Genomic DNA, 18254 nt, shown 5'->3' with positions numbered 1-18254 from the left:
TTATAGCTATTTTATATGTACACCCCTTGCTTTTCCCCTCCTGACCAATGGCTAATTCAATGTTTAATCTATTACGCTGTTATGAGCGAGATGTACCCGCTCCTTGTTAACTTACTTAACTGATTTGTTAGACTGTATAACTTTTGTACAAATGTCACTAATGAATCACCCCCAAGGCCTACTAATGGCCATGTTTATCCGTTGCTTTCAGCAGCTACATGTCACCTCCAGTGACATACGGAATGTTGTAAATAGTTTTACCCCAGTTATCCCTACCCCCAAATCAAAGGGCACATTAAATATAAACCATAGATTATCTACTAATGTTATGGCACAACTAATGGGCATCCACAAGTGCAGTATAATAGTATCCTGGAGGGAACAAAAAATAAAACGGAAAGGGAGGGCAGCGAACCTACGCCTTCGCAGTAGCACACCTTTTACCCGTCCTTATGTCGATTAAAATATTGTCTCTAAATACCAAGGGACTTAACTCCCCGAATAAAAGGAGACTAGCCTTACTTGAAGCCAAAAAGTGTAAAGCCCTTATAGCATACTACCAAGAAACGCACTTCACCTGGAAAGGCAGACCAAAATTTAACTCTAAAGACTACCCTCATGACTTTCACACTTGTTATAAATCTAAAAAACGAGGTGTGTCGACACTGATAAGTAAAGATGCCGCATTCACATTAATACGCAAGATCAGCGATAAAAAGGGCCGTTACCTAATCCTTCAATGCCTCATTAATAACAACCCCTATACCCTAATTAACGTGTACAGTCCCAATACTAATCAACATGAATTCCTGCTTATGGTTTTAGCACTCGCAGATTTGTACAAATACGGAGAGATAATCCTAGGTGGTGACACTAATTTTTTGATTGACAGTAACATGGACTCCTCCTCCACAGCTGATATCTCAGCGGCCTCTCTCACCCATAGAGCAGCACTGACATCTAAGATATGTGACACACTGTCGACCCACCAACTGGTTGACCCATGGCGCATTCAGCACCCCGCAGAGGTTGACTTCACCTGCCACACTGCGGCACACAATAGCTATTCCCGAATTGATAGGTTTCTGGTCCCAGCCACTTACATGCCTAACATAGAAGAAACCACCATTGGGTTGATTACGTGGTCAGACCATGCACCTACCACAATGAGCCTAAGAACACCCTTCCCTAGCAAAGGCACAGGTTCCTGGAGACTCAACGAGTCGCTCTTGACAGACCCAGCCGTTATCGCACAAATAAAGGTTGACCTCACCAATTATTTTAACGAAAACACGAACAATGAGACCTCAGTAGACCAAATTTGGTTAGCGCATAAAGCGTGTATCCGAGGAAGCTTCATAAAACAGGCAAGTCGAGCCAAAAAACTGAGAACCGCAGAATACAGTGCCCTCATAACTGACATTGCCCAATTAACACATTCCAACAAACGCAACCCCAATCCTAAGACGCATACACATCTTCTACAACTGCAATCCAAACTTAGAAATATAGAAATGGCCAAAACAACTTATGCTCTCCGTAAGGTTAAACACAACTTTTTTGCCAATGGGAATAAAGCAGGTGCTAAACTAGCAGCGCAGCTCAAACGTAGAATGACGGCCTCTAGAATAGCTTATCTGGAAGACAAGAAAGGAGACCGCATCATCGACCCACAGGGTATAGTTTCAAAATTTGCAAACTACTACGGGGACCTATATAACTTAGCGACCGACCCCAATGTCACTCTACCAAACCCACAACTCATTCAAGACTTCTTGGGCGACTTAGATCTGCCCAGCCTGACAGATGAAGACAGAGAAACCCTACAAGGCCCATTTACCCTAGAAGAACTGACCGAAGCCATAGCTCACTTGCCTACTCATAAATCTCCAGGCCCAGATGGCCTCCCCAACGCATACTATCAAACCTTTACCTCTCTCCTTTCTCCACACCTCTTAAAGGTCATGAATGAGAGTTCACAAAACAGCACCCTACCGAAAGAAATGCTGCTAGCCCATATCTCGACCCTCCCGAAACCAGGAAAGCCCCCGACACAATGTAAAAATTTCAGACCTATCTCCCTTCTGAACTGTGACGCTAAACTCTATGCGAAACTCCTTAGCAATCGACTAGCACCACTACTACACAAACTCATACATAATGACCAGTCAGGTTTTGTGAAGGGACGACAAGGCTCAGACAACACTAGAAAAATCCTTAACGTAATAGACGCCATACAGAGACAGGGATCGGAGGGTCTCTTCTTGGCGCTGGACGCCGAGAAAGCCTTCGATCACCTCAACTGGAGGTACATGACCGAAGTCCTGAAAAAGTTTAACTTCCCGGAGAACGTCATAACAAGTATTATGGCCCTGTACAGTTGCCCAGCGGCCAGAGTGTCCCACAATGGCTTCTTATCCCAACCGTTCACAATCACGAACGGCACCCGACAAGGGTGTCCACTATCTCCCCTCCTCTACATTTTATCCCTAGAACCCCTAGCTCATAAAATCCGGACCCACCCTGACATCCACGGAATTACAATAAACGACAGAAAGTACAGCCTGGCGCTTTTCGCCGATGATATTTTTATAACCCTTTCTAAACCACAACAGTCTCTACCCCCACTTATGGCTCTGTTAAAAAGTTTTGGTGACATCTCCCATTACCGCTTAAACCAGGATAAAACACAGGCATTACCAGTAGGAATGCCGAAATTAAAGGTAGACTCACTAAGTGACCGCTTCCACTTTGACTGGAGATTAACATTCATTACATACCTGGGGATGAAGATAGCATCCACTATATCTAAAACGATAACGCTTAACTACAATACCCTAACCCTAGTGTGTAAAACTGAACTAAATAAATGGAAACATGTCATGCTCTCATGGTTGGGAAAAATCAATGCATATAAAATGATGATCCTCCCCCGTATCCTTTATTTTTTTAGAATGTTACCCCTGAAACTCCCCGCCCAATACTGTAAAGACTTACAGAAAATGTGTAATACATTCATTTGGGCAGGTAAAAAGCCTAGGGTGCCGATACGACTTCTCCAACTTGCACCCAAATTAGGAGGAGTGGGCCTGCCGAACATTGGACAATACTATAAAGCTGCTGCACTGACCGGTGGTGTCCTCCTCCATGCCCAGCCCAACCTCTTACAATGGACAGACATGGAGAAAGCACATTGTCCAAACTCACCCCTCATTGAATATATGTGGACACCTCGATGTCTTCGGACACGGAGACCCATGCTCTTTCCGACTACCTCCCATACCATTAATACATGGGACAAGTTCCTCTCGAGCTTAGGCCACCACGAAAAATTCCATCCAAAAGCACCCATTTCAATTGTTAAATCTGTGTCACAAAACATTCCACTTCACCTCTGGACCAATGCAGGGATCACTCATATATCTCAACTAGTGAGGAATAAAGAAATGATTCCCTTCCCCGAACTGCAGACTCATTGGCAACTACCAAGCCGGGCCATCTTCACCTACCTACAACTGAAGAGTATCATATTAGCATACATGCCACATAGCGGCATCACCCCTGACTCCAGTTGGGTTACCCCTACTCTACTCTTAGACAGGTGCTGGTCCGCACCGACGAAACCAAAGACCCTAGCACTATGCTATAAAGCATGGCAAGAGATTGCACCCACGCCACCCCTATCCCACAAAACCCAATGGGAGACAGATTGCAATGAAACCCTTACACAAAGCGAATGGCTGAAAGCCCTAAATGGACTCTCTAAACAGACCCGTTGTTACTCTCACATAGAAGCTCATAGGAAACTAATGTACCGATGGTACATAACCCCACAACGTCTCCATCGCATATTCCCCAACACACCACCCACTTGCTGGAGGTGTAGCAATGCCCTGGGTACATTGAAGCATATTTGGTGGTCCTGCGAAACTATCCAGCCCCTATGGACACAAGCCCGTACCATATTGGATGAACTGACTATTCCGAGCTTCCCCCTGACCCCCACAGTGTGCCTACTCCTGCTCCTACCCCCGCAGTTAAACCCAGGTGAAAAACAAATCACTGTACTTACGCTAATGGCAGCAAGGAGCCTCCTAGCACAATGCTGGAAATCCCAGCAATGTCCATCCATACCTCAACTACGAGCAAAGTTGGATCAATTCTACTATTATGAAAAATTATCTCTCGACACAGTAGAACGCAAGCAACGATTCAACGACACGTGGCATATATGGGAAACCACATACCACAACAAACAGATGACCCAACCAACCATGCTCACATCACCTCTTACACACCCTTAAAACAGTAAAATTCCAACTCACATACTACTACATACTCTACAAATCAAATAGCCAACCTGGCTGCCAGCCTGTAACTAAATCCTCCGATTACTACTGACTCCCTGTATCAGTGATGCCCTACCCTTCCTAGTTATCCAAGTTCTTCTCCTTCACCGAGAACCACTCTCACCCCCCACACTTAACTGTCACACAAGGTACTAACTGAAAATCATAAGGTTACCCTATCACATAGAATGTAATGGTACACTAATAAGATCACCTCTGAAAATTGGGACAATGAATGTTACATGAGATTATGTTGCAATTGGTCACGACATCGAATGAGACTGTAACATACCTGCTATACTGCTACTAACAATGTTGCCGCTACCTACAGCACTTGCAAATGTTCCTTCAAAATGTACCTTTACGATGTTTCTATCTGTGAACCATGTAACCATCGATGACCCCTCCCTACTCTTCTTTCTGTATCCCTGATATTATTTCAAAATGCAATAAAAATCTAAATTTGAAAAAAAAAAAAAAAGTTTGAGTGTGTAAGTCGTTATCATTCACATAGACTTCCAGGTCTAGGAATTAAACTTTTGTGGTGCTGACTTCTGTATTTAGTTTAATCCCTTTGTTATTTTCATTTAAAAAGGATAAAAAATGATTTAAACTTTCTTTTGTGCCCTCCCCCCCAAAAAACAGGTCATCTATGTAACGTCGGTATAGAACAAGATGTGAATACCATTTAGAGTTTGACCAAATATATGAATCTTCCCAGTCCGCCATAAGAGGTTGGTGTAACTGGGCGCTACTCTCGTGCCCATAGCAGTGCTTTTTTGCAGTAGATAAAAGCAGTTATAAAACCAAAAATAATTATTTAAAATAATGTCCAGGCCCTCTAGAATAAAATCAACACGAATTTGGGGGATGTTTTGTATTTTTCAAGAATTTTCTTTTTAGCATCACATCCTTGTCTATGTGAAATAATAGTATAGAGGGACTGGACATTACTAGTGACTAAAATTACATATTTTTGCCATTTAAAATAATTTTAAATTTGTAAAAGGCTCATACTATCTTTCATATATGAGCGCATTTTTAATACGTAGGGCTGAAGACGAATGTCCAAATATTCAGATAGATTGGGAAAAAATGAATCAGACAGCAGCTTGTCCCAAACCAGATCCTCTCTTGTCCAACAGAGCCTAGATTAGAAGACCAGGTTGTAAGAGTCAAGGGAGAAAATAAAATGAGGAGACCCTGTGAAAAATATAAAACCAACAAATTAGCATCCTCAAGTCTAGGATACATGCTAAGCTATGGGAACATCATTTGGATACTCACCTCGGGTTCTGGCACTAAGGGCACTCTTCCTTGGGTCCACCCTACTGGAGACATCGCCCTTCTTTCATAGCAATGGCCTGTGGGGTAGGGAGGAAAGGGAGAATGGGAAAGGGAGAATGCAGCAGCAGCTGTAACACATCCCTAGAATATGATCCGAACCCACTGATGTCCAGAAAAAGAAGGGATGACACACTCACATGAATGAGCACTGGATCTGAAACTAATTTACTGAAAATAAAGAATAAAGGGCAGTCTGCCACAAACAGGATACTTTGTGAGAAAAACAGGGTTTAGGCGATATGCCACAAACAAGATCTTTAGAAAGTAAATTAATAAAGTCTTTTGTATACAAGCAGGCTTGAAGTTATACCCAGTAGTTAAGGATTTCCAGGATACTTTGCAATGCAGCTAGTTATAGGTAAATACCTTTTAGGATAAGGCAATACAGGATCATGCAGAGTTGCAGAAGTTGAATCAGGTAGGTATATTCCAAAATAATATAATGAAGGTTGCTTACGAGATCATGCAGTGATGCAGCAATTGAAGCAGTTAAGATTATTCAATGAAGGCAATACGCCATAAATCAGGATTCTTGGAAGCTGATAAGGAAAGTCTTTCAGGCAAGTTCAGGATGAAGTAATGCAGGTTAGTGCCTTTCAGTGGAGAAAATCATGAAGTTCACTTAAAGGGCCAGTAAGAAACGAAAAAGTCTTACATGTCCGATTTGAAACCTGACATTTACACTGTTATACAGGCTGTACACTTACTACTTTACATTGTAGCAGAGTGTCATTTCTTTAGTGTTGTCACATGAAATGATATAATAAAATATTTACAAAAATGTGAAGGGTGTACTCACTTTTGTGAGATACTGTATATATAATTGATTTTCTCACCCCTCCTGAGTGGTATGTTTATTTCTCATTCTCGGGTCCTCTACCAGAGAGTTCTGTGCAGTATCTTAGCTGTTCATAGAACTGCACTCTTCTGGACAGCAATCTCAGATGTCCCACCTGCAATCTGTTGAAGCCACTCCCTCAACTTGGGAGTCACAGCCCAGAGTTCTCCTATCACTACTACTGCCTTCACTTTCTGTCTGGATCTTGAAGTCCCACAGGATCTTAAAGGGTGATTCACAATTACCTGTCTCAGAGGCACAGTCTTGGGTCTTGCCTGGTGTGGATGCTCTGTGTTTCATCCAGGACTGTGGCCTTGACACTCATCAGACCCCGACAGGGTGCTGGATTTCAGATAGAATCCTCAATTCATAGTGAGTAGTTTCCTGGTCTTGACATCCATGGTGACCAGTTCTTGGCCAGGTTTTTATTCCCTGAAGTTTATACTATCAGTGTCTCACTCATTCTTGGCATGCAGCTTGAATTCATCCATGTAGAGTAGGTGGCTGATGAACCTGTATCCGTATCCACTCTTCTTGATGATCAGGCACTGGGGATAGCACATCACCTTGGTACACATTTGAGTTACATTGAGTTGAGTTACTTGAGTTATTGTCCTGGAATTGGCTTCTAGGGTTGTTTTCCACTTGAAGGCTTATTATTTTGCTGACCTTGTAGAGAACCAAGCATTCCAGTATCCATGTGTGTGGATTGTGTCATAGGCTTTCTTGTAGTCAATCCAGGTCTGGTCTTAAAATCCCTTGTGACTGCTTGGTCTACAAGTAGTTGGTGTTTTGATCCTCTGGTGTTGTTGCCAATCCCCTTCTGAGTATTGCTCATATATTGACTCATATGCCCATGGATCTTGGAGGCTATGATGCCTTACTGGAGTTTCCATGTTGTGTTAGCCAGTCAGGGTGGTTCATCTGTGCTGCTAGGCATTCATGCATCCAGTAGTTGTGGATCATGTCAGGTCCTGGGTGGCGAACCAGCCCTATGTTGGACATCCTGACTGTGATGATGACTGGTTCCTGTTCTGGCAGCATGCAGTGGTTTGCTTTCAGGTCTAGTAGCCACTGGCCCAAGAGTTATTAGATATTCTTCCAGTACTGTTCAGTCTCAGCCCTGGTTCCATAGCATCTGATATTAATCCGGGCGACATGAGTCAAAATGACTCTCTTGGGACATTTACTGGTGCAGTGGTGGAGCCAGGATTATTTTCATCTTGAAAAAAACAGGAATATGATAAGACTCTGGGTGTGTACCCGTATACTCTATCCCAAAAGAAGTATGGGAGAGCAACACATACCCCCCAGTGTCTTATGTACCACAGAGAGACTCCAGGGGTCCCAAACGGGGCTTAACCCCCAAATTGAACATACAAAAAGTATGTTAGGTGGCTCCGCCCCTACGTATATCACGTGGTCCGATATGAAACACGGAAGTGCCGGTTTGTAATCAGCAACAGATGTGGAACACTCCCCCAGACTCCATTGGTTGTAGGTACGTGGGTTTTACTGGCATACAAAGTATTTAAGAGATTCTATTATCAGTTGTAAGGTGTTCCCTGACGAAGGTGCATCTCCTAAAGCACCGAAACGCGTGTTGGGCATTCTCTTTATACCACATGAGCACTGGGCACTCAATGGTCACTTTAGCACCATGATTCTCACTTAATTATATGTATTTTTCGTTTTTTTACTCTATTTAATTTTTCTCTTTATTCCTATGCCTGTCTAGTTAGTTTACCAGGGAGAGAGGCTTTATAATTTACATGGTCAGCCTGTTTTAGACTGACTTTCCTATTTATATATTTCTCTTTCTCTCCCTGTGGCTCCTTTTGAGGAGCAATATCCTGTTTGATATCCATTAAATACCTAGAAGCTGCTTGCTGCGAGAGGCACCTACTCTAAGATGCACTCATAATATATATATTTTTATGGTAAAAGCAGAAAAATGGGGGAATGGGTCTGCGCCAAAGTACACACTAGGTAATGATATTAAGTCCAATAGGATCTGTATTGTCGTTTCCAAAGTTCTACTTGTTGTGATGCCCAGAAGGTGTTGGTGACGTGAAGAGTAATCCAAATATGTAAAAATAGAAGAGTCCTTACTTACAATTAACAGAGCTTAATCCAGCTCTGGTGTGAATGGCTTAGAGCAGTCTTATCCCCGCTTACAGGATATGCGGCAAGTGTCCTCTTCTTTGTAGTGACCGGTCGCCAAGTTGGAAATAAAAATGGAAACAATAATGGTGCAGTATGTTTCACACGTATATTAAAAAGTATAAATTATAGTAGATGTACTCACATTCGGTAGAGCTTTGACTAGCTCTAGTTTGTTAGGCGTGCAGCGGTATTATCCCCGCTTGTGGGATGTAGGGTGAGTGATCTTGACGAGACTGTCAGGAGCTCGGAGAGAAGATAAAACAGCGATAGTGCTCTCAATAAAATCTTAGTGGTAAAATTAAAATAGTAAAATATACTCACAGTATATAGGGCAGACTAACTGCTCTATGTAACAGCGTGGGTGGTATAATCCCCACCTAGGATTCTTTGGAGTATAGTATGCAGGAGTAAAAGGAAAATAATAAAAGAAATATATAGTATAAAATGTGTATAAAAAGCCAGGTAACAATAAAAGATGATGGTTTAAGCGTAAAAAAATGACCAAAATCTGTTTATTAACAGTGGGTAAAATAGTAAAAATATCCAAACGCGTTTCGCCAGTATAAGGCTTTATCAATGGATAACAAACATTACAACCTGCCTAGTTAGAATTTATATAGGTATAGAATTAATTTAAAAATGGCGCCAAAATTGTACAGCCAATAGTAAACTAAATAGTTTTTACACATTCATAACAGCTTTTAAAGATAAGAGTTGAATAGATATAACTTGTCTGATGTTAACAATATAATTTTTGTGTAGAAACGAGCGTTTTTCAGTGAAAATTTTCATATTTTAGGCCGGACCACGTGACACGCGTCATAAGCGCGATGTCACTGCCGGTCGCACGGAATTATGGGGCATGTAGTCATAAGATAGAAAATAAAAGCTGCGCCAGTAGAAGGGTATAAACAATAAAAATAGTCCAAAATAGGGGTAAAATATCAAGTAAAGTCTTAGCTTAATAGATCTTCTTTAGACAGATGGTCTGTATAATGTTGGATGGAGAACGGTATCCTTGTTATCATTTGGTAGAGCTATAGCTAGCTCTAGTATGGATCGCGTACAGCGGTTTAGATCCCCGCTTGTAGGATATACTGCAGCTTTGTCTTTTTCTTCAACGGAGAAGTGTCACTCAAAGAAAATAAAAACACAACCAATAGTGTTCTCTGTGATAAAATAATATGGAAATAAAACAAATAAAATAGTACTCACAAGGATGGAGCAGGCTTACTGCTCCTTGATGATAGCGTAGGTGGAATAATCCCCACCAAGGATTGCTTGGAGTTCCGAAGTAAAAAATGCCAGGTAAAAAGTAAATAAAATGTGTATAAAGATTAATGGCACAAACGTAAAAAGTGACCAAAAAATCTTTAATATATAAAATACACAATTTAAAAGTCCATAAACGCGTTTCGCCTACAATGGCTTTATCAATATGGAATAAAACATAAACCTGGCAGGGTGACTTTAAATAAGAATACAGATGTTAAAAAATGGCGCCTAAAACAGAGGTTAGCCAATCAGATTGTAAGAAAATTCAATACATTAAAACATTAAAATAAACAGTTAAAATAACATAGAATTCAAATAATCTTTTGTTGATAATACTGGCAGTTGAATATAATTGCCTAGAGTAAAAAACGAGCGTTATTTTGCCTAATAACAATATAAACACCGGCGGTCACGTGGATTTTCAACCGCTAAGTGTTGTGGGAAATGTAGTAATGTTGGTGCGATCGCGCGCATGCGCATTGACGTGCGTGCGCGCGTGCGCATAAACAAATAGCCGGCAAAAGCCACTAAGAATTATGGGGGTTGAAGTAGTATGCGCGCACGCGTTCTGACTCGCGTGCGCGCATGCGCATAGTGCGATAGCCGGCGAGAGGGCAGGGAGAGCACACAATGATGTGAACACTGGCCACCAATGACGGATAAGTGGGCGGGGAATATGTTAATATGGAATCGGCTAATACAGCCGAACTTATATTATGTAGAGGCTTTAGCCATGGGGGAAATAAAAATATGGCAATAATATAAGAAAGCATAAAAATACAAATATATAAAAATAAAAAAAAAAAGCATAAGACCAAAAGAGCATAAAACAACATAAAAAGACATGAAAGACACAGTACTTCAAATAAAATTAAACAAATCAAAGTCTGAGTTTAAACCTTGAGGTGTCAATGTTTTAAGCTCATATACCCATTTCATTTCTGTTCGTCCCAAGATGTTTTTTATGTCCCCACCTCTCCAGGGAACAGAACATTTCTTAATACCTATACATTTTAGCAGTTTTGGATCTTTATTATGTATGAGAAAATGTTTGGATACTGAATGATTCAGATATCCATTTTTAATGTTTCTGCAATGTTCACTTATTCTTATTTTGAAGCACCTTGTGGTCATTCCAACATACTGGAAGCCACAAGGGCATTCGAGCAGATAAATAACATTTTTTGTTGTACAGTTAATAAAATCATCAATTTTATAAACCTTATTTGTTACTTTAGAGGTAAAATTGGTTATTTTAGATGGTAACGATGAGTCAGTAGTTTTACAAACTATACATAATTTGCATTTGCAAAAACCTTTGATTTTAGGGAATAGAGATAAAGTCGGTTTAATTTTTGTTTCTCTGGTAAAATTTTTGGTCAAGAGAGATTTGAAATTAGGGGCTCCTCTGAATACTATATTAGGGTGTTCTGGTAAAACATTTTTGAGGGTATCGTCTTGTTTTAAAATATGCCAATGTTTTTTTATAATCTTTTTTACATTGCCACTTTTATTATTAAAATCAAAAATAATAGGAAGGAGCATAGGTTCACTTGTATCTTTAGTTTTGTATGTTAAAAGCTTGTCTCTATCTTTATGTTGAATTTGATTGATTGTGTCGGTTAAGATTAAATCAGAATAATTTTTTTCAATAAACTTATTTTTTAAAAAATCTGCTTGTTCGTTAAAATCTTTTAATTCAGAACAATTTCTGCGTAATCGTAGTATTTGACTCTTAGGAGCACTATCCAGCCACGGTTGGTAGTGGCAACTGGATTTGTCAATTGCGGTATTTACACAGACTTTCTTAAAAAAGGTTTTCGTGTGTATGTGTCCATTTTTGATAAAAATATTAAGATCTAAATAGTTAATTTGTTCTTTACTATATTCATACGTTAAAATGATGCCTCTATTATTAATATTAAGATAATCAATAAAAGAAATGAGGCTATCTTCTGGACCTTCCCAAATAAAAAAGAGATCATCAATGTATCTAAAATAGGAGACTAGGTTCGCCGTCCAAGCATGGTTGCCGTAGATAGCTTCAGACTCCCAGTGTGCCATAAACAGATTTGCATAGCTGGGTGCAAACCTAGTCCCCATAGCTGTTCCCCTTGTTTGGAGATAAAAAGAATTAAGAAACCAAAAATAATTATTTTTTAAAATAATATTGATCCCTTCAAGAATAAAATCTATTTGTTTGTGTGCTATCTTTCCTTCTGATATTAAAATCTCTTTTATTGCTTGGCATCCAATGTTATGAGGAATAATGGTATAGAGGGATTGGACATCACATGTCACAAGAATAAAATTAGGCTTCCATTTAAAACTTTTTAAAAACTTTAGTAGTGACATGGAGTCTTTTAAATAAGAAGGCATTCTTTTTACAGAGGGTTGCAGGAGGGTGTCAATATATTGTGAGAGGTTACAAAGAAGAGAGCCAATACCAGACACTATTGGTCTTCCTGGGGGTTGGGTTTCATTTTTGTGTATTTTAGGAAGGAAGTATATGACAGGTATTTTAGGGAATGTTTTGTTTAAAAAATTAAATTCTTGTTTATTTAAAATTTCGGAATCTAAACCTTTTTTTAAAAATTGAGTTAAAATGGTTTGTATTTGATTTGTGGGGTCAGACGAGAGTTTTGAATATACCTTAGTGTCATTGAGTTGTTTATGTGCTTCTTCTATGTACATAGAACTAGATAAAATAACTAAGCCGCCACCTTTGTCTGCTGGTTTGATTACTATGTCTGTGTCTTCCTGAAGTTCTTTTAGAGCATTTCTTTCGTCATATGTCAAATTATGAGGATCATATTTGTTTTTTTTGATTTTATCAAGATCATTTGTTACCAGTTTTTCAAAAGTTGTAAGAGGAGCAGATTTAAAATGTGCAGGATAAAATTTTGATTTTTCTCGCAATTGGGTGTTAATAATTTGGTGGTCAGTTTGAGGTAAGGGAGAGGATAGGGCAGCAGTGTCTGTATTTTTGTCTAAAAAGAATCGCTTAAGGGTTGCTTTGCGCACAAATTTGTTTACGTCAATAAAAGCTTCGAAGGGTTTAAAAGTGTTTGTTGGGGCAAATTTTAGTCCTTTAGTTAAAACTGATAGTTGCGCTGCACTTAAAACTTTTTGGGAGAGGTTAAAAATACCTGAACAAGTGTTGGTTTTTGGTGTGATCTTTATCTCTCTAGCCTTTCTCTTTTGTTCGCGTCTCCCACTTCTTCTTCCTCTAAACTTAGGGTTCTTTTCTGTGATCTTAGGGGGTGTGGAGTTTGGGCAAGTGTGTTTGAATGTGTACGAATTTCTAAAAAATGGTCCTCGTTTTCGAATTCAGAATCTATTGACAGCAATTGGTATCTGTTTTGGTGATTCGGAATAGTGGGTGATTTGAAGTAGTTGGAATATTCTCTGTGGTCATTGATGTATTTGGATCTTTGAGGTTTAGGTGAAAGATGTCTATTATTGGGAAGAGTTGGTGATTGAGAAGTGACGTGTTGTGGTCTGTGTTGGTAGGTCCGATTGGGTTGGGGTAAACGGTATTGGTTGGTGTTTTGGTGTGCTGGTTTGTGTGAGGGACCGTGATATTGGCTGGTAGGGGCTTTATATGCACGAGTTTTTTGTGGGGAGTGAACAGAATTCCTAGATTTAAAATTGTGATATTGAGTGGGTTGGTAGTTGGAGAGGCGTGAGTCTGAATTGCCATATTTGTTGTGTTCATAATGTGTGTCATTTCTGTCGTAGTTATTTGATCTGTATGGACCCTCTTTCTGGCTGTGATTGTATGAAGTATATTTTTTATTGAGGTGATACGTACGGACTTGGTTATTAGAATAGTCAGTCTTGTCTCTGATATATTTTTTAATTTTTATATGTTTTGTATCGATTTCAACCTTTTCTATTTTACTTTGTATGAGTATGGAGTTTTGTTTGTATGCCTTGGTCTCAGTGAATGGCATCAATTTTTCTTTAAGGTCATTAATTTCTGCATCTAAAAGAGACAGTTTCTTGCTTTTTTTTAAAATTAAAGTTTCCATGAGACCAAGGGTACAGAGTTCAAGTTTATTGTTCCATTCTGTCATAAATTCTAGGTCATCTTGATCTGAGGTAGGTAGCTTAAGCAGTCTTAGACCGCGGGGGGTTATTTGCTCATCAATATATTTTTTAAGGGTGGCTATTTCCCATTTTAATTTTATTTCTGAGCTTAATACTTTTTCAACATATAAAAATTAAAAAATATATCAGAGACAAGACTGACTATTCTAATAACCAAGTCCGTACGTATCACCTCAATAAAAAATATACTTCATACAATCACAGCCAGAAAGAGGGTCCATACAGATCAAATAACTACGACAGAAATGACACACATTATGAACACAACAAATATGGCAATTCAGACTCACGCCTCTCCAACTACCAACCCACTCAATATCACAATTTTAAATCTAGGAATTCTGTTCACTCCCCACAAAAAACTCGTGCATATAAAGCCCCTACCAGCCAATATCACGGTCCCTCACACAAACCAGCACACCAAAACACCAACCAATACCGTTTACCCCAACCCAATCGGACCTACCAACACAGACCACAACACGTCACTTCTCAATCACCAACTCTTCCCAATAATAGACATCTTTCACCTAAACCTCAAAGATCCAAATACATCAATGACCACAGAGAATATTCCAACTACTTCAAATCACCCACTATTCCGAATCACCAAAACAGATACCAATTGCTGTCAATAGATTCTGAATTCGAAAACGAGGACCATTTTTTAGAAATTCGTACACATTCAAACACACTTGCCCAAACTCCACACCCCCTAAGATCACAGAAAAGAACCCTAAGTTTAGAGGAAGAAGAAGTGGGAGACGCGAACAAAAGAGAAAGGCTAGAGAGATAAAGATCACACCAAAAACCAACACTTGTTCAGGTATTTTTAACCTCTCCCAAAAAGTTTTAAGTGCAGCGCAACTATCAGTTTTAACTAAAGGACTAAAATTTGCCCCAACAAACACTTTTAAACCCTTCGAAGCTTTTATTGACGTAAACAAATTTGTGCGCAAAGCAACCCTTAAGCGATTCTTTTTAGACAAAAATACAGACACTGCTGCCCTATCCTCTCCCTTACCTCAAACTGACCACCAAATTATTAACACCCAATTGCGAGAAAAATCAAAATTTTATCCTGCACATTTTAAATCTGCTCCTCTTACAACTTTTGAAAAACTGGTAACAAATGATCTTGATAAAATCAAAAAAAACAAATATGATCCTCATAATTTGACATATGACGAAAGAAATGCTCTAAAAGAACTTCAGGAAGACACAGACATAGTAATCAAACCAGCAGACAAAGGTGGCGGCTTAGTTATTTTATCTAGTTCTATGTACATAGAAGAAGCACATAAACAACTCAATGACACTAAGGTATATTCAAAACTCTCGTCTGACCCCACAAATCAAATACAAACCATTTTAACTCAATTTTTAAAAAAAGGTTTAGATTCCGAAATTTTAAATAAACAAGAATTTAATTTTTTAAACAAAACATTCCCTAAAATACCTGTCATATACTTCCTTCCTAAAATACACAAAAATGAAACCCAACCCCCAGGAAGACCAATAGTGTCTGGTATTGGCTCTCTTCTTTGTAACCTCTCACAATATATTGACACCCTCCTGCAACCCTCTGTAAAAAGAATGCCTTCTTATTTAAAAGACTCCATGTCACTACTAAAGTTTTTAAAAAGTTTTAAATGGAAGCCTAATTTTATTCTTGTGACATGTGATGTCCAATCCCTCTATACCATTATTCCTCATAACATTGGATGCCAAGCAATAAAAGAGATTTTAATATCAGAAGGAAAGATAGCACACAAACAAATAGATTTTATTCTTGAAGGGATCAATATTATTTTAAAAAATAATTATTTTTGGTTTCTTAATTCTTTTTATCTCCAAACAAGGGGAACAGCTATGGGGACTAGGTTTGCACCCAGCTATGCAAATCTGTTTATGGCACACTGGGAGTCTGAAGCTATCTACGGCAACCATGCTTGGACGGCGAACCTAGTCTCCTATTTTAGATACATTGATGATCTCTTTTTTATTTGGGAAGGTCCAGAAGATAGCCTCATTTCTTTTATTGATTATCTTAATATTAATAATAGAGGCATCATTTTAACGTATGAATATAGTAAAGAACAAATTAACTATTTAGATCTTAATATTTTTATCAAAAATGGACACATACACACGAAAACCTTTTTTAAGAAAGTCTGTGTAAATACCGCAATTGACAAATCCAGTTGCCACTACCAACCGTGGCTGGATAGTGCTCCTAAGAGTCAAATACTACGATTACGCAGAAATTGTTCTGAATTAAAAGATTTTAACGAACAAGCAGATTTTTTAAAAAATAAGTTTATTGAAAAAAATTATTCTGATTTAATCTTAACCGACACAATCAATCAAATTCAACATAAAGATAGAGACAAGCTTTTAACATACAAAACTAAAGATACAAGTGAACCTATGCTCCTTCCTATTATTTTTGATTTTAATAATAAAAGTGGCAATGTAAAAAAGATTATAAAAAAACATTGGCATATTTTAAAACAAGACGATACCCTCAAAAATGTTTTACCAGAACACCCTAATATAGTATTCAGAGGAGCCCCTAATTTCAAATCTCTCTTGACCAAAAATTTTACCAGAGAAACAAAAATTAAACCGACTTTATCTCTATTCCCTAAAATCAAAGGTTTTTGCAAATGCAAATTATGTATAGTTTGTAAAACTACTGACTCATCGTTACCATCTAAAATAACCAATTTTACCTCTAAAGTAACAAATAAGGTTTATAAAATTGATGATTTTATTAACTGTACAACAAAAAATGTTATTTATCTGCTCGAATGCCCTTGTGGCTTCCAGTATGTTGGAATGACCACAAGGTGCTTCAAAATAAGAATAAGTGAACATTGCAGAAACATTAAAAATGGATATCTGAATCATTCAGTATCCAAACATTTTCTCATACATAATAAAGATCCAAAACTGCTAAAATGTATAGGTATTAAGAAATGTTCTGTTCCCTGGAGAGGTGGGGACATAAAAAACATCTTGGGACGAACAGAAATGAAATGGGTATATGAGCTTAAAACATTGACACCTCAAGGTTTAAACTCAGACTTTGATTTGTTTAATTTTATTTGAAGTACTGTGTCTTTCATGTCTTTTTATGTTGTTTTATGCTCTTTTGGTCTTATGCTTTTTTTTTTTATTTTTATATATTTGTATTTTTATGCTTTCTTATATTATTGCCATATTTTTATTTCCCCCATGGCTAAAGCCTCTACATAATATAAGTTCGGCTGTATTAGCCGATTCCATATTAACATATTCCCCGCCCACTTATCCGTCATTGGTGGCCAGTGTTCACATCATTGTGTGCTCTCCCTGCCCTCTCGCCGGCTATCGCACTATGCGCATGCGCGCACGCGAGTCAGAACGCGTGCGCGCATACTACTTCAACCCCCATAATTCTTAGTGGCTTTTGCCGGCTATTTGTTTATGCGCACGCGCGCACGCACGTCAATGCGCATGCGCGCGATCGCACCAACATTACTACATTTCCCACAACACTTAGCGGTTGAAAATCCACGTGACCGCCGGTGTTTATATTGTTATTAGGCAAAATAACGCTCGTTTTTTACTCTAGGCAATTATATTCAACTGCCAGTATTATCAACAAAAGATTATTTGAATTCTATGTTATTTTAACTGTTTATTTTAATGTTTTAATGTATTGAATTTTCTTACAATCTGATTGGCTAACCTCTGTTTTAGGCGCCATTTTTTAACATCTGTATTCTTATTTAAAGTCACCCTGCCAGGTTTATGTTTTATTCCATATTGATAAAGCCATTGTAGGCGAAACGCGTTTATGGACTTTTAAATTGTGTATTTTATATATTAAAGATTTTTTGGTCACTTTTTACGTTTGTGCCATTAATCTTTATACACATTTTATTTACTTTTTACCTGGCATTTTTTACTTCGGAACTCCAAGCAATCCTTGGTGGGGATTATTCCACCTACGCTATCATCAAGGAGCAGTAAGCCTGCTCCATCCTTGTGAGTACTATTTTATTTGTTTTATTTCCATATTATTTTATCACAGAGAACACTATTGGTTGTGTTTTTATTTTCTTTGAGTGACACTTCTCCGTTGAAGAAAAAGACAAAGCTGCAGTATATCCTACAAG

Source organism: Pelobates fuscus, chromosome 4, assembly GCF_036172605.1.
Source record: "Pelobates fuscus isolate aPelFus1 chromosome 4, aPelFus1.pri, whole genome shotgun sequence".
In the NCBI taxonomy this organism is placed as follows: domain Eukaryota; kingdom Metazoa; phylum Chordata; class Amphibia; order Anura; family Pelobatidae; genus Pelobates; species Pelobates fuscus.
The sequence above is the reverse complement of the archived record's forward strand: the minus strand, read 5'-3'. Positions refer to the sequence as shown.